Below are 20,981 nucleotides of genomic sequence, written 5' to 3' on the forward strand. Positions count from 1 at the left end.
GAGGACCAACGCGCACTTGGAGTTTTCGAAAGGAAAGTGTTGCGTACCATCTATATGGTGGGGTGCAGATGGCGGACGGTACGTGGAGGAGGCGAATGAACCACGAGTTGCATCAGCTGTTGGGAGAACCATCCATCGTTCACACCGCGAAAATGGATCGATCAGGTGGAAGATGACTTGCGGACCCTCCGTAGACTGCGTGGTTGGCGACGTTTAGCCATGGACCGAGCCGAATACAGAAGACTCTTATATACCGCATAGGCCTGTTCGGCCTTAGTCTGAATAAATAATAATAAAGTAAAAAAAAAAACAGAAAGAAATAAAGTAGAAGGAAGAGGGAATAAAGAAGAAGCAAGCTAACTTAGCACTTCTCACTTTTCATTTCTTTCTTTTCACTTCTTTCTTCTCACATCTTACACCTCTGTGAAAGTGTGAAGTAAGTAGAAAAAGTTTCTCACTTCTCACTTCTCACTCTCCACTTCTCACTTCTCACTGAGTCACTACTCACTTAGCACTTCTTTTTCTCAATTCTCAATTCCCGCTTCTTAGTTTTCACTTCTCACTTCTAACTTCATACTTCTAACTTTCCACTTCTCACTTTACTTTTATTTTTGTGTTTTTATTAAGGAGACTTTCAGCCCTAGGCTGGCTCGTCTCCGCCTAACTTTTCTCTTCTTTCTTTCTACTTCTCACTTTACGCTTTTTATCACTCATTTTCCACTTCTCACTTCTCACTTTGAGCTTTTCATTTCGAATTTCTCAATCCAACATCTCACTTCACATTTACTTACGTTTCATTACTTCACTAAAAAATTCGATATTTAGGCGTTTATTTAAAAAAAATACGTTGGTTCAGGGGTCTAACCAATTTTTTTACGAGGATTACGATATTTACGTTGTTTATAATTGTAACGTTTACGTGGTTTATAAGCAACAACGAAAATATAAAAAAAAAATAAAAAAATTGTGTTGCCAAAATCGAATGGTTGTTGCCAAAACGGAATGTTGATTATCATTTGCTTGTCATCATCACTTGATTAAAATTTTAATTTAATGTCAGAAATGATTAATTGATACTTGCTAACTATAACAGGAGAGCATTGCTCAAATACGTCGAAAACGAGTCAAGCACTCTCCATTTAATTCCACTACGTTTTGTTATCTTTGCAGATACACACTTCGACCTTAACTGTGAGGTCGTCTTCAGTGTCAGTGTTCAGTGAGGTGTCTCCACTGTACGAAAGTCGAGTCTAGTACAAAATACGTATCTGCAAAGATAACAAAACGTAGTGGAATTAAATGGAGAGTGCTTAACTCGTCTTAGACGGTTGAATACATTCCACTAAACAGAGCTTAAAATATTTTTTCTGATTGCTCAAATATTTATTTTAGGTTGGAAAACAATGTAGAGTAAATCACTACTTGGGCCTATGGACCCGGTTCCCGGCTCACTGCACAGAAAACTAAGGATTCATACTTTTTGGAAGCCGTAGGTTTATGATTGATAATTTTTAAAAAGTCTCCCATTTATTTTTCACAACATTCAATATTTTTCAATCACTTGTTTTACTCCTAATTGATCCAATTGTAGAAAATAAAAATGTAGATTTCAAAATTTCGCTCTCCGATGCCACACCACTGAGCCGGAGTGATTTTTTCCACTTTCACAAAACGGTATCATCAAATAAACACCTACCTGAAAATCGTCACAGCACAGTGCTCCTTACAATCATTGCTTCAAGCTTTTAATCACCACACAATAATTCTAATCTCACGCACTTTAATCTATTCTATTTGTTCGTTTCACTAGAACTGATATAAACATATTAGAATACATTTAAAAATGTATTCTCAAAGCACACAAAAATTCACCTCGGCCCAAGAACTTCTAGCCGCACCGTGCTGCCAAAAGGCCAGGATTATGAAAATGATCCTTCATCGTTAATAGGAAAACTGTCTAATACGTTGACGCTATCATGTTATTTATAATTCTCTCGATTTCAAAAGGTGAAAAAAATATTGTTTTTAAGTATTTGGAAGAAATTTGGATGAGTAAATATATCTTCTCAACCAAATAAAAATGATTATGAATAATACCATCTGGCATCTTGTTGTCGTGGAACGTGCATATTTTTGTTTACGTCGAATTTTCTACCGTCCCAAGAGAGAATGAGAGTAAAATGTTGAGAGATTGAGTGAAATTTTGCTTAGGCCGGGAACTGGTTTTATGTATGCCGGAATGCGAATCGCTATGACTAAAATGGGTGCTGCACCTCGTTAATTTAAATCAAACAAAAGCGTTTTTGAACGATATTTAGCACGAATAGCTATTTTTTAAGCAGAAGTGAATCCCAATGCAGTATTATACAACCCACAAAATTCAGGAAAAGTTGCTTCCTGCCATAAATATCAATTAAATAATGCAGTCGTACGCATGTTAGGCCGCCCTATCATTATATGGCATCAGTTTATGTTTCGGGGATTGCCCGCTTTTTTGTATTTTTTCATTTTCATTTTTTGCCCATCTTGACCCTCTGTGCAACGATTTATATTATGTAGTCTTCTTCTATAATATATATTGAAAACCAGTACGGGTTTTTTTCCAAAACAAAGTTATCTCAAGCATTGTATTCCAGAAAACAATATATTTGACTTGTCATAAGACGAGTTTATACAGTCCCATTGAATTCCACCACTTAAAGTGGTGGAATTCAATGGGACTGTATAAACTCGTCTTATGACAAGTGAAGACATTCCACTAAAAAGCTCAAAATAATTTTCTTATCAATATATTTGATTCTTACAAAGCTTTTTTCGCGTAAAACATTATATATGCAGTGGCGCCGGAAGTGGGTAGGACAAGTAGGACATGTCCTATGCACGAAATTTCCTGGGTGGGACAGTCAAGGCATTGTCCTACCCATGATTTTGGTGACATATCATCCTCGATATCATCGGTTGTTATTTTAGTTGCAATACTGGTAGGTCTGATTTATAGATCTAGAAAAATATCAACTAATATTAGACAGATTAATGTATTTTTAGTTCAAATGGATTAGAAGTCAACGGGGAAAAGTTTTGAAGAAACCTCAAAGGATTTTTTGAAATCTAAGAAATCACAAACGTTATTAGGCCCGCATGAAATCTGGTCCGCATGGGGTTCAGAGCTCCCCAAAAGATTCTTTAACGTTCATACAATTTTCTGGAAGTGGATCGCTACGCCGAGACTGTTGACTGGGACAATATTTACATAATAATTTTAGATATATACTTCTCTAGTCTCAGGCAGTGAAGTTGAATGATTAGTGCTTGATGAATCATGTACTTATAGAACACGTCATTCCTGTCCAAATAAGCGCCAAATAAGCGAGACTCTTAATAAGCCACTGGAGTGTGTGGAGTACACTGAAGTCGGTTTTATGCGGGGGACACGTTCCGTGTAAACCAAACCGTTCAAATGCCAAAATCAGCATTCAAATCCGAGTAATTCCCAAAAACCGCGCAAAAAACGACTTTACGAAAACAGATTTTCCGTGATTTCCGTTTTTTATCGCACCTTTCTGACTTGACGACTTCCTATAGGTTACCATCCTTCTTGTAGCAAAGATTTGAAAGATTGTTGAATTATTTTACTTTTCTTATTCTACATTGACTTAATTTTGATTGAGCAACTACAAAGTTCTGAAAATTGATGAATATGTGAGGATTCTGTCAGGAAGATCCAGCAGTCCATTTTTTTTTATATCTTATATATAAAAATGAAATGGTCTGTTTTCGTATCCGCATAACTCGAAAACGGCTGGATGGATTTTTTTCATTTCTTCAGCAGAAACATTCGTTATAGTTTCCGACGGGTTTATATGATATTTTCTAATGCAAAAATTACGTTGATGACTAAATCTGGCGAGCAGGAGCGCTCGGCAAGGTCGTTCAGCTTACTCTGCATATCATATCATGTCATCAGCCAATTCGAAGTCGTTTAGGTGCTCCATGGTTATAGGCTGCCATAACAGCCCGCGGTTTGGTTCACGGTCAATCGCATCTACCAGAATCTCATCGATTACGATGAGGAACAGTAACGGTGATAGAATACATCCTTGCCTCACACCAGCTACGACCCGGATAGGGTCGGACAGGACCCCATTGTGCAGCACTCTACACGAAAAGGCCTCGTACTGTGCTTCGAAGAGGCCGATGATTTTCTCAGGAACCCCCTTGCGTCTCAGGGCGCCCAACATATTCTCGTGATTGAGACGGTCGAATTGGCTAACTCGAAAAATATGTGCAGATTGCATTTAAAGAGTAGTGATTTTTATATTCTCATTTGTCGTTTTTCAACTCTCATAACTTTTTTAATGTTGTTTTCTTTTACTTATTTCTCCAAGTTCCAAACAAATAACAAATTGATCGGATGTTGGAAACAATAAGTTTTGCATCTGGTTGCATCGAATGTAATTGGCAAGGTTTGTGTGACATCAAATGAGTTGCTACCGTGCTTTACAACTGGTCGAATTATTAATACCTAATGGACGAGCTTTTGAGTTCATGTTTGCTTCTACCGTTCTACTAATTTTCTCATACCGGTCAAATTTCCCATCCCCTATGCAAACGGCAATCCCATGGCCAAGAACAGCACACCACTTTATTGAATCAACACGTAGGAGGGCATGTTTGGCAACCCATAATTTCGGGAATTGTGCGCTGAAATAATGGGGCGGTACAGCGCTTTACACATATTTTGGCACTGTGATATGCATGCAATATGCGCTTAAATTTTTGTTTCATTCCGCATTTTTGTCGGTCGTTTGTCGGTTGGTTTGTTGCTTGGACTGCAGGAAGGACACGCATCACAGAGCCCAGGTCCGAGAGTACGACACAGAGATGGATTCCCGAGCGCGGCAGGTTCAGCCGGCAGCAGAAGGAACTTGCTGAGCTGTCGAGATGATTAAAATTAAGACATATTGAGCTGCATGTTTCTGTCGGATTTGGGGGCCTTAATTCGGACGATTTCGGAAATTAATAACAACGCCTTTCGGGGTACTGATGGCTTTTATTTATGTCTGGTTGATGCGGTCACGAGAGGATGGGGAAGGGGTCTCCGTGGTGGTCAGTCAGTGTGAAATGTAAGAAGATTGCCGCACAAGATGACTCACATGGGAAGCTAAGCACGGATCCGTCGCATCTCGTCAAGGCGACTGTAGTGCAGGTGGCTTGAGAGTGATTGTTATAGATAAAGAGTTTTCGAAGCCTTAGATATTTATTAGAAATAGAAAACTTAATCAAGATGTATGGATTATACTGATTGACATATGCGAGAATATTGGGTCCCAGTCGGACGCAACAAAACAATTTTTGCTGTACAAGCTAATGTTTTACTGGAAGAAGCATATTTTAAACGAAATATGTGGGGCAGCCTGGCTTACTTTATTTCTTGATTGAATATTGCAGGTTTCAATAGATTGGAAATAGAGCCGTGTGACATAATTGCTTTGGGAGCAAAGACCCAAGTACAGTTGTGTAACGAAATGATTACAGGCGTACAGCTGTGGAAAAAGACATATGGAGCTATGAGAAACTTCGAAACTTTACAAAAATTGTTTAGGCAAAGAATTTTAAATTGAGCCTTTTGTGAATTTCAAATGAACCCTAGCATATTACTATTGTAAATGTCACCATGCACCAGCGTTCACGATAATAAAATGTCTTGATTATGTTTACTGGGAAGCACAAAAAGCTAATAAAATGCACACAAAAGTCTTAAACTTTTCCGACACAGGCTCGGCTGCATTTGAGCCGCGGCCGACTCAATACCGACAAATAGCCACATGACCAACTGGATGGCAAACCATCCAACTCCTCCACCGCCTTCAATCAATGGGCGGCAGCAGCCAGCCGACCAACGGCAGCTTCATAAACTCATCATGTACCGAGACACCATCAAATCGCGCCAAACAACTAATAACAATAATCGACTTTGTCGGCGCTTTTAGGCATTTATTTTTACGTTTGCCGCCGCTCTGCCGCACCTGTTTCACCACCTCGCCCATCATGCGCGGACAGAAAAACTGATCGGAACTGGACTTGAGAGAAATTTCCCACTGATTCGCGAACCAACGCACGCAACTCCAACTGGTTCGGCATGCCATATTTATGACGATGATGACCTATTGGTCGTATCTCATCGGCTTGTTCCTGATGGCCCTTGGACGGAACCAGCCGGTCGCTCGCTCGCCCCGAGAGCGTTATGGGCTTTCCACGTCGGGGTCGTCGTCGTCATCATGTCTCGGCTGACCGACCGACCGACCAAAGCTTAGCAAAGACGGCTTCAGGCACGCGGGACAAATCTGACCGAGACGTCTTCTTCAGGTGGAAGGCAAACCCGAAAGGGGTTGCGGACAGGAGAAAAGTCAAAGGTGTGTGCTTCAATTTGGGCGCGCGTGATGAAATTGACTCGCTTTTGTGATCAATGGAAGTGGCGGTGCGCCGGAGCGGAAGGGTTGTTGAAAAGTATTTTAAATTCTATTTGAAAATAAACCACGTGCGGGAATGACGAGTCGCGAAGGTAATAGAATCTGTTCTAATAAACTGTTTTACAATTTGTACCATTTTTCGTTCTATAATTCCACCTTCTTAGCCTAACGATGAGATGTGCACATGAAGGTGCTGCTGAAGGTTCGATTCCCGGTCAGGTCTAGTCAATTTTCGTTTTAGAAATCATCTAGTCTTCCCCGGATATTAGAGCATAATCGTGTTAGCTTTATAATATACGAATGAAAAATGGTAGCTTGGTTTTAAAACCTCGCATTTATTAACTTTGTAATGCGGAAGGTTGTTTGGCCGAAACTCATTCGGCCGAATGCCACTAGGTTGAACAAACCATTAGGCCGAAAGTCATTTGGGCGAACGGGTCATCAGGCCGAATATGTCATTTGGTCCAATAGGTCATTTGAAAAAATGAGAAATGAGGAGTGAAAAGTGAAGTGAGAAAAGTGAGGGATGGCCGTCTCACTACTCTTTTCTCACCATTCACTTTTCACAGAAGTATGAGATGAGAAGTGAGAAGTGGGACGTCTCACTTCTCATATCTCACCCCTCATTTCTCATTTATCACATGGTACATTCAGCCAAACGATCCATTGGACCAAACGCCCAACAACCTATTCAGCCAAATGACCTGTTCGGTCAAATGACTTATTCGTCAAAATGGCTTATTCGGCAAAATGGCCTATTCGGGCAAATGATTTATTCGGCCAAATGACTTATTTGGCTATACGACCCTTCCGACCAAATGACCATAGGCCTAATGGTCTCTTCGGCCAAAAAACTTTCGACCTAGTGGCCTTCGGCCAAATGGCATTCGGCCAAACGGACCTTTCCCCTATGCAATAGCTTAATGAACATTCAGCTGTGCTGTGAGACAGCATTAATAAGAGTAGAATTTCACAAATGCATATTAATTAGAAAATTATTTAAAGCTGTTTAGTATATTATCGTCACTTGCTATAAAACGAGTAAGTACCAACCCTTTTAATTTTGCTACTTGATTGTAGCTTCATAAATACGAATTTCGGTCTTTTTTTGTAATTCCACCTATTTCTAATTAGTCAGATAAAATTCTCACTATTTAACATATTTCGGCGTACCGCTCGACGAGTCGAGGGCGGCCGCGGCATCGCCCGCAACTAGTCGACAACAGGACGACAGCCACATCAATTGACAGCGGGCCCGTGTGTGTAGGTGCTTTTCATGTTCACCGGCACCTCGCGAGGCGCAAAGCTCAAAAGCGCAACAGCGCGCGGAAAGGGTCATCCCGGCACTCGGCATCGGAATTGGTGGCTTTGTTGGATTGTTCAATAGGTACCTGCCTACCGACCGACCGAGCTCGCAGGCAGGCACACCGACGAGCAATTGAAGGTGAGAGCATGCAAGGTGACATATGACCCAAGTAATTCCACGCTTCAACCAAATAACGATCTATTAGCGAGCCGACTTTTCTCTTGCTTGCAGTTTACGGCGACAGGGAGGAGGTGTGAATTCATATCATTAACGAAAGTGCTTGGTTTACAGCTTGCAAATTGGACATACACACGCCGATGGTGGTAGATAATTTTCGCTATCATTCTGGATAATGATTGGAATTACGGGAGCATAGATTGGAACAATGAACTGAAAATTGGTGGAAATGTCTACTCCTGTTGGAATACGAAATTTTTGGAAGTTTCTGTTTAATTTCTTCTCAGCTTCACTTGAACGGTTGCTTCCCGTGAGTGACTAACATTGATGGAATCGCACATTGCAATGGTCAAATACCCTCTTTCGCTACCACTTGTTTTTCATTGGTCTTAACCAGGCTTGTAAAATGTCATCTGCATGTCATTTTACTAATTTGTACATAACTTTCTTCAGAAACCAAATTTGCTTCATAACTTGGCATGTACTCATAACGCTTTTGTGGGGGTATATGTTTGTCCAAAAGTACATTGCTCTAAATATAACATCTGAGGCTGGAGAATGAAAACTCTCCTAAATGTCACGTGTCACTTGACATAATGTCATTTGAATGACATTTTGCCTCCCGCGTCCCAGATTACATATTTACACAATGTCTTGTTAGACAAAGTTGTAGGCATATTTAAGCCCTACAAGTTCGTCATACATCATGAATTGATAGCTAACTCCAAAAAAAGTTCTGGGGAAATTATTGATACGAATGCAAATGACATTTTACAACACTGGTCTTAACCCTTGTGTTACCAACAAATACGTTAAAGAAATTGTCTCGAATTTCCTGGGTATCATTATGTATCACCGTGTTAACCTTATGATATACGAATGCAAAAATTGTAACTTGGCTTAGAAAGCTTGTAGTTATTTACTGTGGAAGTACTGAATGCGAGGCGGTAATGTATCAGTGGGAGATGTACTGTCAATGAAGAATAAAAACGGCGGCGGCCAATTTTGGTGGTCTTCTGGGTCTCCAGAAGCAACAATAACCAGCACACCTAATAGTTTCCGAAGGGAAGGGTCGTTTGGCCGAAAACCATTCGGTCAAATGTCATTTGGCCGAAGGCACAAACTTGTTTGGCATAATATACCATTTGGCCGAACAGGCCACCAGGCCGAAAGGGTCATACAGACAAAAAGAACATTTTACCGAATGGTCATTCGGCCGAATAGATCACTAGGCCGAAAAGGTCATTTAACTGAATAGAATATTTGGCCGAGGTCCTTTGACCGAAAATGTCGTTTCGCCGCAACGGTCGTTTAGCAGAATGTCATATTGCTGAATAGGAAAAAATGGACTACTGGGAATAGTGAGAAGTGATAAATGATGAGGGGGAAGGGTCGTTTGGCCGAAAGTGTTATTTGGCCGAAAGGGTCATTTCACCGTAGGGACGTTCCGATACTTCAAAATATCGATATTTGATTCGATACGATAATCGAATCAAAGTATCGATATCACCAATATATTGGATTAAAAATATCGATATATCGGAAAATCATATGATATTTCTAAAAAGAACATATTTAGAATATATTTGTTGTATTTATTCAATAACTATCGTATTACCGAATCACCCCTTCAAAAAAATTATTGGAAATGACTTTTGTTTTCTATTACCTAATCCAATTTGCTTCTAAAGTGTGCCAGTCCAACAATCATCGGCGGCGGCGTTCGTCGTAGTTTTAAACGGTAGTGGCGGCGTTTTCGGCATGATACTGACCTCACTAATTTCCGTTCGCGCGATCAACTGATGTTTCGAGAAATTTGCTGAATGCATTGCATTAGAATGACAATTTTTCTGTATTTCTCATTGGGTTTTTCTGATTCTTGACAACAGAAAATTCTCTCTTCAAAATTTCCAAGGAAGTTTTTTGAAGTTTTGAAGTCAAAGAAAATTCAGAATTTTCAGTAAATTCATTCTATTAAAGTATTTTTAACCAAAAATTTCACGAGAAATTATATTTTTGCTTCGAATGAAGTTATCTTGAACTTCGGCAGAAAATTCTCTTCGATTTTCACGGGCATTCTTCAAAATTTACGCAAAAAGTTCCATAAAAAAAAATTTAAAATCTTGATCAGAAAACCCGTAGAAAAATTTTAAGGAAATTCAAATGTTTCCCAATTCTTCTAAACTCCCATTTCCGCAAATCTCTTCCTAATTTCTCGAGTTTATTTATCTAATTTATCATAGGAACACGTCGAATATGTAATTGAATTCGCATAAGATTTCAAGGACCAACGGCGTGACAGATGTTGCACAACGGCGCGTCAATGCAAAGAGTCGAGTTTCCAAAACTATTTGTGATGGAAGCACACACCTCACACCATCCACGCTACCGGAACAAAATCCTCTTAACCATTAAAAATACGGTCTTTCAGATCCATTTTGTAGTACTTTGTACTTTGTTCTGATTCAATATATCGATATCGAAAGCAAAAATATCGATATGACCGATATATTGGAAGCAAAATCTCGATACAAAAATATCGGATATCGAAACAAAAATATCGATATTCCGATATATCGGAAGTATCGGAACGTCCCTATTTCACCGAAAGGGTCGTTTAGCCGAAAGGGTTATTTTACCGAAAGGGCCATTTGGCCGAAAGGGTCATTTGGTCGAAAGGATCAATTGACCGAAAGGGTCATTTGACTGAAAGGATCATTAGGACGAAAGGGTCATTAGACCGAAAGGGTCATTAGTCCAAAAGGGTCATTTGGCTGAATAGGACAGACGTCTCACTAAGCACGCATCTTACTTTCTTACAACTGTAAGAGAGCAGATGCGTGATTTGGTCGAAAGATCATTTAAGATTACCTTTGTATGGGTCCCATCCCATTGCCTAATCTATGGCAACGAGAAGGCGGACTCGCTAGCAAAGGTGGGCGCACAGGAAGGTGAAGTTTTGATAGACAAATCTCGAATAACGAGTTTTTCCCATTAGTCCGTCAGAGTACTCTTCAAAATTGGCAAATGATTTGGTCACACAATGAACTTGGACGGTGGCTGTTTTCCATAGTTCCAAAAGTTTCTGCGCGAGCGTGGTTCAGAGGTGAGGACTTAAGCAGAGGCTTCTTTCGCACGATGTCGAGACTTATGTCCAATCACTATTCACTGAACGCACACCTCTATAGAATAAACCTGGTCGATAGGAATCTATGTAGGTGTGGAGCCGGTTACGATGACATCGATCACGTAGTTTGGTATTGCTCGGAAAACGACGCCTCCAGAGAGCAACCATTGGATACCCTTGATGCCCGAGGTAAACAACCCTACAGGGAAGTAAGAGGTGTTCTGGGGGATCGCGATGTGGTTTATATGCAGGCCATCTATGCCTTTCTTTGCTCGTCTGACATAAAAGTCTAATTCCCCTATTTTTTTCTTTCTCGTTTTTGTTTTGTTTTTGTCTTATTGTTCTGTGTAATACGAAGCTATGGCCATCCGGAAGATGCTCCCTGACGAACCACAACTCGAGCCCGACGCTACGCCATACCGTTAATGACGTCAAATACCCGGATGAGCAGCGGTAATACCTCAAACCAATCCCAACCTAGTCCGTCCTGAAATTACGCAACCTAACCTTGAGTCGCCACGAGTATCTTGGTCTATACCCTTTCCCCTTACTAACTGTTTATAATAAGATGATATCGATTGTAAATATCATAAAGTCTCTCCGTTAAGTGTTATACACGCCTGAGCCTGTCAAATAAACGCAATAGATAAAAAAAAAATTGTAATTATTTATTTCTAATATTGATTTATTTATGGAATGTTTGTATTTTTCCGTGGAAAATTTTGATTTCTTTATGAAAAATTATCTGCCAAATGACCACGATAAGCCACATGGGGGGAGGAAGGGGGTTGAAAATCTTTAAAAATATGACCACGTGGTTTCTGGATGGCCCCTTAGTCCAAAAGGGTCATTTGGCTGAATAGGACAGACGTCTTGCTACTCAGTTCGTGTTTGGTTCTAAATGTACCTGGAAACTCCATTTTGAGTATTTGATACAAAAATGCCGGAAAAGGGTAAATTTTCTACGTTCTATCTCCGGAACATGGTGGGGTGCTCACCCGGAAGACCTCATCAAACTCTATAGTACTACTATTCTCTCTGTTTTAGAGTACGGATTCTTCTGCTTCCTCTCAGCAGCTGATTGCCACCTGATCAAATTGGAACGAATTCAATATCGTTGTTTGTGTATTGCCCTTGGCTGTATGCATTCAACGCATAACATGAGCCTGGAGGTGCTTGCTGGAGTCACTCCTTTAAAGCACCGTTACTGGGAGCTCTCACTTGAAATACTCATCAAATGTGGAACAAGTAACACACTTGACTTAGATATCTTCGATAAAATGCTTGAACTGACTTATCGTTCAAGATTCCTTAGAGTCTCTCTCAACTACATATCAACAGATCTTCGTCTTCCTTTTTTTATTTTGCCTTTCTCGTATACTAAGTATACGGTAAAGGCTATATGATCGCTCCAAAAACAAACTTTTTATAGAAGGCCCGGAGACCCATAGTGTTATATACCAATCGACTCAGTTCGACGAATCGAGGTGATGTCTGTGTGTGTGTGTGTGTGTGTGTATGTGTGTGTGTGTGTGTGTGTGTGTGCAAAACTACTAAAAAATGTCACTCATTTTCGGGCACTTATCCTCAACTGATTTGCTTCGCAACAAGTTGCATTCGACGCAGAATCCTGTCCCATTGTTTCCTATTTTAAATTGGTCAGATCGAACTATGGGATCGAAAGTTATGGCCAAAATACAAATTCATACGAAAATATCGTGTAAAATATGCCACTCTTTTTTCGGCACTTATCCTCAACCGATTTGCTCGCAACAAGTTGCATTCGACGCAGAATCCTGTCCCATTGTTTCCTATTTGAAATTGGTCAGATCGGACTATGGGATCGAAAGTTATGGCCAAAATACAAATTCATACGAAAATATCGCGTAAAAAATGTCACTCATTTTTCGGGCACTTACCCTCAACCGATTTGCTCGCAACAAGTTGCATTCGACGCAGAATTCTGTCCCATTGTGTCCTATTTGAAATTGGTCAGATCGGACTATGGAATCAGAAGTTATGGCTAAAATACAAATTCATACGAAAAAATCGCGTAAAAAATGTCACTCATTTTTCGGGCACTTATCCTCAACCGATTTGCTCGCAACAAGTTGCATTCGACGCAGAATCCTGTCCCATTGTGTTCTATTCGAAATTGGTCAGATCGGACTATGGAATCAGAAGTTAAGGCCAAAATACAAATTCATACGAAAAAATCGCGTAAAAAATGTCACTCATTTTTCAAGAAATTTTTCTCAACTGATTTGCTCGCAACAAGTTGCATTCGATGCAGAATCCTGTCCCATTGTTTCCTATTTGAAATTGGCCAGATCGAACTATGGGATCAGAAGTTATGGCCAAAATACAAATTCATACGAAAATATCGCGTAAAAAATGTCACTCATTTTCCGGGCACTTATCCTCAATCGATTTGCTCACAACAAGTTGCATTCAACGTAGAATCCTGTCCCGTTGTTTCCTATTGAAAATTGGCCATATCGGACTATGGGATCGAAAATTATAACATTTTTGCCTTTCTCGTATACTAAGTATACGGTAAAGGCTATATGATCGCTCCAAAAACAAACTTTTTATAGAAGGCCCGGAGACCCATAGTGTTATATACCAATCGACTCAGTTCGACGAATTGAGGTGATGTCTGTGTGTGTGTGTGTGTATGTGTATGTGTGTGTATGTGTGTGTGTGTGCGCAAAACTACTCAACAAAAATGTCACTCATTTTTCGGGCACTTATCCTCAACCGTTTTGCTCGCAACAAGTTGCATTCGACGCAGAATCCTGTCTCATTGTTTCCTATTTGAAATTGGCCAGATCGGACTATGGGATCGAAAGTTATGGCCGAAATACAAATTCATACAAAAAAATCGCGTAAAAAATGTCACTCATTTTTCGGGCACTTATCCTCAACCGATTTGCTTGCAACAAGTTGCATTCGATGCAGAATACTATCCCATTGTTTTCTATTTGAAATTCAGACTATGGGATCAAAAGTTATGGCCAAAATACAAATTCGTACGAAAAAATCGCGTTAAAATGTCACTCATTTTTCGGACACTTATCCTCAACCGATTTGTTTGAAACAAGTTGCATTCGACGCAGAATCCTGTCCCATTGTTTCCTATTTGAAATTGGCCAGATCGGACTATGGGATCGAAAATTATGGCCAAAATACAAATTCATACGAAAAAATCGCGTAAAAAATGTCACTCATTTTTCGGGCACTTATCCTTAACCAATTTGCTCACAACAAGTTGCATTCGACATAGAATCCTGTCCCGTTGTTTCCTATTGAAAATTGGCCATATCGGACTATGGGATCAAAAATTTTACCATTTTTGCCTTTCTCGTATACTAAGTATACGGTAAAGGCTATATGATCGCTCCAAAACAAACTTTTATAGAAGGCCCGGAGACCCATAGTGTTATATACCATACGACTCAGTTCGACGAATCGAGTTGATGTCTGTGTGTGTGTGTGTGTGTGTGTGTGTGTGTGTGTGTATGTGTGTGTGTGTGTGTGTGTGTGCGCAAAACTACTAAAAAAATGTCACTCATTTTTCGGGCACTTATCCTCAACCGATTTGCTCGCAACAAGTTGCATTCGACGCAGAATCCTGTCCCATTGTTTCCTATTTTAAATTGGTCAGATCGGACTATGGGATCGAAAGTTATGGCCAAAATACAAATTCATACGAAAATATCGTGTAAAAAATGTCACTCATTTTTCGGGCACTTATCCTCAACCGATTTGCTCGCAACAAGTTGCATTCGACGCAGAATCCTGTCCCATTGTTTCCTATTTGAAATTGGTCAGATCGGACTATGGGATCGAAAGTTATGGCCAAAATACAAATTCATACGAAAATATCGCGTAAAAAATGTCACTCATTTTTCGGGCACTTATCCTCAACCGATTTGCTCGCAACAAGTTGCATTCGACGCAGAATCCTGTCCCATTGTGTCCTATTTGAAATTGGTCAGATCGGACTATGGGATCAGAAGTTATGGCTAAAATACAAATTCATACGAAAAAATCGCGTAAAAAATGTCACTCATTTTTCGGGCACTTATCCTCAACCGATTTGCTCGCAACAAGTTGCATTCGACGCAGAATCCTGTCCCATTGTGTTCTATTCGAAATTGGTCAGATCGGACTATGGGATCAGAAGTTAAGGCCAAAATACAAATTCCTACGAAAAAATCGCGTAAAAAATGTCACTCATTTTTCGGGAACTTATGCTCAACCGATTTGCTCGCAACAAGTTGCATTCGATGCAGAATCCTGTCCCATTGTTTCCTATTTGAAATTGGCCAGATCGAACTATGGGATCAGAAGTTATGGCCAAAATACAAATTCATACGAAAATATCGCGTAAAAAATGTCACTCATTTTCCGGGCACTTATCCTCAATCGATTTGCTCACAACAAGTTGCATTCAACGTAGAATCCTGTCCCGTTGTTTCCTATTGAAAATTGGTTATATCGGACTATGCGATCGAAAATTATAACATTTTTGCCTTTCTCGTATACTAAGTATACGGTAAAGGCTATATGATCGCTCCAAAAACAAACTTTTTATAGAAGGCCCGGAGACCCATAGTGTTATATACTAATCGATTCAGTTCGACAAATTGAGGTGATGTCTGTGTGTGTGTGTGTGTGTGTATGTGTATGTGTGTGTATGTGTGTGTGTGTGTGCGCAAAACTACTCAAAAAATGTCACTCATTTTTCGGGCACTTATCCTCAACCGTTTTGCTCGCAACAAGTTGCATTCGACGCAGAATCCTGTCTCATTGTTTCCTATTTGAAATTGGCCAGATCGGACTATGGGATCGAAAGTTATGGCCGAAATACAAATTCGTACAAAAAAATCGCGAAAAAATGTCACTCATTTTCGGGCACTTATCCTCAACCGATTTGCTTGCAACAAGTTGCATTCGATGCAGAATACTATCCCATTGTTTTCTATTTGAAATTCAGACTATGGGATCAAAAGTTATGGCCAAAATACAAATTCGTACGAAAAAATCGCGTAAAAATGTCACTCATTTTTCGGACACTTATCCTCAACCGATTTGTTTGAAACAAGTTGCATTCGACGCAGAATCCTGTCCCATTGTTTCCTATTTGAAATTGGCCAGATCGGACTATGGGATCAAAAGTTATGGCCAAAATATAAATTCATACAAAAAAATCGCGTAAAAAATGTCACTCAATTTTCGGGCACTTATCCTTAACCAATTTGCTCACAACAAGTTGCATTCGACGTAGAATCCTGTCCCGTTGTTTCCTATTGAAAATTGGCCATATCGGACTATGGGATCGAAAATTTTACCATTTTTGCCTTTCTCGTATACTAAGTATACGGTAAAGGCTATATGATCGCTCCAAAAACAAACTTTTTATAGAAGGCCCGGAGACCCATAGTGTTATATACCAATCGACTCAGTTCGACGAATTGAGGTGATGTCTGTGTGTGTGTGTGTGTGTGTGTGTGTGTGTGTATGTGTGTGTGTGTGCGCAAAACTACTCAAAAAATGTCACTCATTTTTCGGGCACTTATCCTCAACCGATTTGCTCGCAACAAGTTGCATTCGACGCAAAATCCTGTCCCATTGTTTCCTATTTGAAATTGGCCAGATCGGACTATGGGATCAAAAGTTATGGCCAAAATACAAATTCATACAAAAAAATCGCGTAAAAAATGTCACTTATTTTTCGGACACTTATCCTCAACCGATTTGCTCGCAACAAGTTGCATTCGACGCAGAATCCTGTCCCATTATTTCCTATTTGAAATTGGCCAGATCGGACTATGGGATCAAAAGTTATGGCCAAAATACAAATTCATACAAAAAAATCGCGTAAAAAATGTCACTCATTTTTCGGGCACTTATCCTCAACCGATTTGCTCGCAACAAGTTGCATTCGACGCAGAATCCTGTCCCATTGTTTCCTATCTGGAATTGGGCAGATCGGACTATGGCATCGAGAGTTATGGCCAAAATACAAATTCATACGAAAAAATTGCGTAAGAAATGTCACTCATTTTTCGGGCACTTATCCTCAACCGATTTGCATGCAACAAGTTGCATTCGACGCAAAATCCTGTCCCATTGTTTCCTATTTGAAATTGGCCAGATCGGACTATGGGATCGAAAGTTATGGCCGAAATACGAATTCATACAAAAAAATCGCGTAAAAAATGTCACTCATTTTTCGGGCACTTATCCTCAACCAATTTGCTTGCAACAAGTTGCATTCGACGCAGAATCCTGTCCCATTGTTTCCCATTTGAAATTGGCCAGATCGGACTATGGGATCAAAAGCTATGGCCAAAATACAAATTCATACAAAAAAATCGCGTAAAAAATGTCACTCATTTTTCGGGCACTTATCCTCAACCGATTTGCTCGCAACAAGTTGCATTCGATGCAGAATCCTGTCCCATTGTTTCCTATTTGAAATTGGCCAGATCGGACTATGGCATCGAGAGTTATGGCCAAAATACAAATTCATACGAAAAAATTGCGTAAGAAATGTCACTCATTTTTCGGGCACTTATCCTCAACCGATTTGCTTGCAACAAGTTGCATTCGACGCAGAATCTGGTCCCATTGTTTCCTATTTGAAATTGGCTAAATCGGACTATGGGATCAAAAGTTATGGCCAAAATACAAATTCATACGAAAAAATTGCGTAAGAAATGTCACTCATTTTTCGGGCACTTATCCTCAACCGATTTGCTTGCAACAAGTTGCATTCGACGCAGAATACTATCCCATTGTTTCCTATTTGAAATTGGCCAGATCGGACTATGGGATCGAAAGTTATGGCCAAAATACAAATTCGTACGAAAAAATCGCGTAAAAAATGTCACTCATTTTTCGGACACTTATCCTCAACCGATTTGCTTGAAACAAGTTGCATTCAACGCAGAATCCTGTCCCATTATTTCCTATTTGGAATTGGCCAGATCGGACTATGGCATCGAAAGTTATGGCCAAAATACAAATTCATACAAAAAAATCACGTAATAAATGTCACTCATTTTTCGGGCACTTATCCTTAACCGATTTGCTCACAACAAGTTGCATTCGACGTAGAATCCTGTCCCGTTGTTTCCTATTGAAAATTGGCCATATCGGACTATGGGATCGAAAATTTTACCATTTTTACCCTTCTTACACCCTAAGAAGGGTATAAAGATCGCTTGAAAAACCGACTTTTTATCCGAGGCTCGGAGACCCAAGTCGTATATACCAATCAACTCAGCTCGACGAACTGAGCACATGTATGTATGTGTGTGTGTGTGTGCGTGTGTGCGTGTGTGCGTATGTGTGTGCGTTACAAAAATCTCACATCAAGATCTCAGCCGTCCGTGGACCGATTTGCACGACTTTAACACTAAACGAAAGCTATGACTTCGTCATTGAACAAGTTCAATTTTTTTTTGCAATCGGACATTTGGTTCCAGAGATATGTGAGAAATACGAACATGAAGTGTATTCTCAGAAAACTAACAAAATAATGTCACATAAATATCTCAGCCGTCTGTAAACCAATTTGCATGATTTTATCTTTAAACAAAATCTATGACTTTGCCATTGAACCCATTGTATTTTGTTTTTGCAATTAGACATTGGGCTCCGGAGATATCTCTGAAATACGAACATAAAGCATTAGACGTATCAACTTCACACATTGGTAAAATATGTCCCAACAAGATCTCAGTCGTCCTTGGACCGATTTGTGCGATTTTATCTTTAAACGAAAGCTATGTTTTTGTCATTGGACACATTAATTTTTTTTCTGCAATCGGAAATTCGGTTTCAGAGATATCTGTGAAATACAAATATGAGACATATTTTCAGACTACTAATGAAAAATTGTCACACCAATATCTCAGCCGTCTATGACCCGATTTGAACTCTTTTGGGCTTAAACAGAAGCTGTAATATTGCCATTTAAGGCAGCAAATCAGATCTGCAGTCTTTTTGTATTTTTTTAAAAAAAATTTAAATTTCCAGAAATATCCTTTTTGCCTTTCTCGTATACTAAGTATACGGTAAAGGCTATATGATCGCTCCAAAAACAAACTTTTTATAGAAGGCCCGGAGACCCATAGTGTTATATACCAATCGACTCAGTTCGACGAATTGAGGTGATGTCTGTGTGTGTGTGTGTGTGTGTATGTGTGTGTGTATGTGTGTGTGTGTGTGTGCGCAAAACTACTCAACAAAATGTCACTCATTTTTCGGGCACTTATCCTCAACCGATTTGCTCGCAACAAGTTGCATTCGACGCAGAATCCTGTCCCATTGTTTCCTATTTGAAATTGGCCAGATCGAACTATGGGATCGAAAGTTATGGCCAAAATACAAAATCATACGAAAAAATCGCGTAAAAAATGTCACTCATTTTTCGGGCACTTATCCTCAACCGATTTGCTCGCAACAAGTTGCATTCGACGTAAAATCCTGTCCCATTGATTCCTATTTGAAATTGGCCAGATCGGACTATGGGATCGAAAGTTATGGCCAAAATACAAATTCATACGAAAAAATCACGTAAAAAATGTCACTCATTTTTCGGACACTTATCCTTAACCGATTTGCTCGCAAGAAGTTGCATTCGACGTAGAATCCTGTCCCATTGATTCCTATTTGAAATTGGCCAGATCGAACTATGGGATCGAAAGTTATGGCCAAAATACAAAATCATACAAAAAAATCGCGTAAAAAATGTCACTCATTTTTCGGGCACTTATCCTCAACCGATTTGCTCGCAACAAGTTGCATTCGACGCAGAATCCTGTCCCATTGTTTCCTATTTGAAGTTGGCCATATCGGACTATGGGATCAAAAGTTATGGCCAAAACACAAAATCATACGAAAAAATCGTGTAAAAAATGTCACTCATTTTTCGGGAACTTATCCTTAACCGATTTGCTAGCCTCAAGTTGCATTCGACGCAGAATCCTGTCAAACTGTCTCCTTTTTTAAATTGGCCAGATCGAACTATGGGATCGAAAGTTATGGCCAAAATACAAAATCCTACGAAAAAATCGCGTAAAATATGTCACTCATTTTGCGGACACTTATCCTCAACCGATTTGCTTGCAACAAGTTGCATTCGACGCAGAATCCTGTCCCATTATTTCCTATTTGAAATTGGCCAGATCGGACTATGGGATCAAAAGTTATGGTCAAAATACAAATTCATACGAAAAAATTGCGTAAAAAATGTGACTCATTTTTCGGACACTTATCCTCAACCGATTTGGTCGCAACAAATTGCATTCGACGCAGAATCCTGTCCCATTGTTTCCTATTTGAAATTGGCCAGATCGGACCATGGGATCGAAAGTTATGGCCAAAATACAAATTCATACAAAAAAATCGCGTAAAAAATGTAACTCATTTTTCGGACATTTATCCTCAACCGAATTGCTCGCAACAAGTTGCATTCGACGCAGAATCCTGTCCCATTATTTCCTATTTGAAATTGGCCAGATCGGACTATGGGATCGAGAGTTATGGCCAAAATACAAATTCATACGAAAATATTGCGTAATTTTTCAGGCATTTATTCTCAACCGATTTGCTCACAACAAATTGCATTCGACGCAGAATCCTTTCCCATTGTTTCCTATAGAAAATTGGACAGGTCGGACTATAAGATCGGAAGTTATGACCAAAATACCTTTTTCCATAAAAATCACAAAAAATGTCACCTATTTTTTGGACACCTATCACCTTAATCGATTCACACGCAACAAGTTGCATTCGACGCAGAATCATGTCCCATTGTTTCCTATTGACAATTAGCTAGATCGGACTATGGGATCGGAAGTTATGGCCGAAACACCATTTTTGC

The sequence above is a fragment of the Armigeres subalbatus genome, chromosome 3, assembly GCF_024139115.2.
Source record: "Armigeres subalbatus isolate Guangzhou_Male chromosome 3, GZ_Asu_2, whole genome shotgun sequence".
In the NCBI taxonomy this organism is placed as follows: domain Eukaryota; kingdom Metazoa; phylum Arthropoda; class Insecta; order Diptera; family Culicidae; genus Armigeres; species Armigeres subalbatus.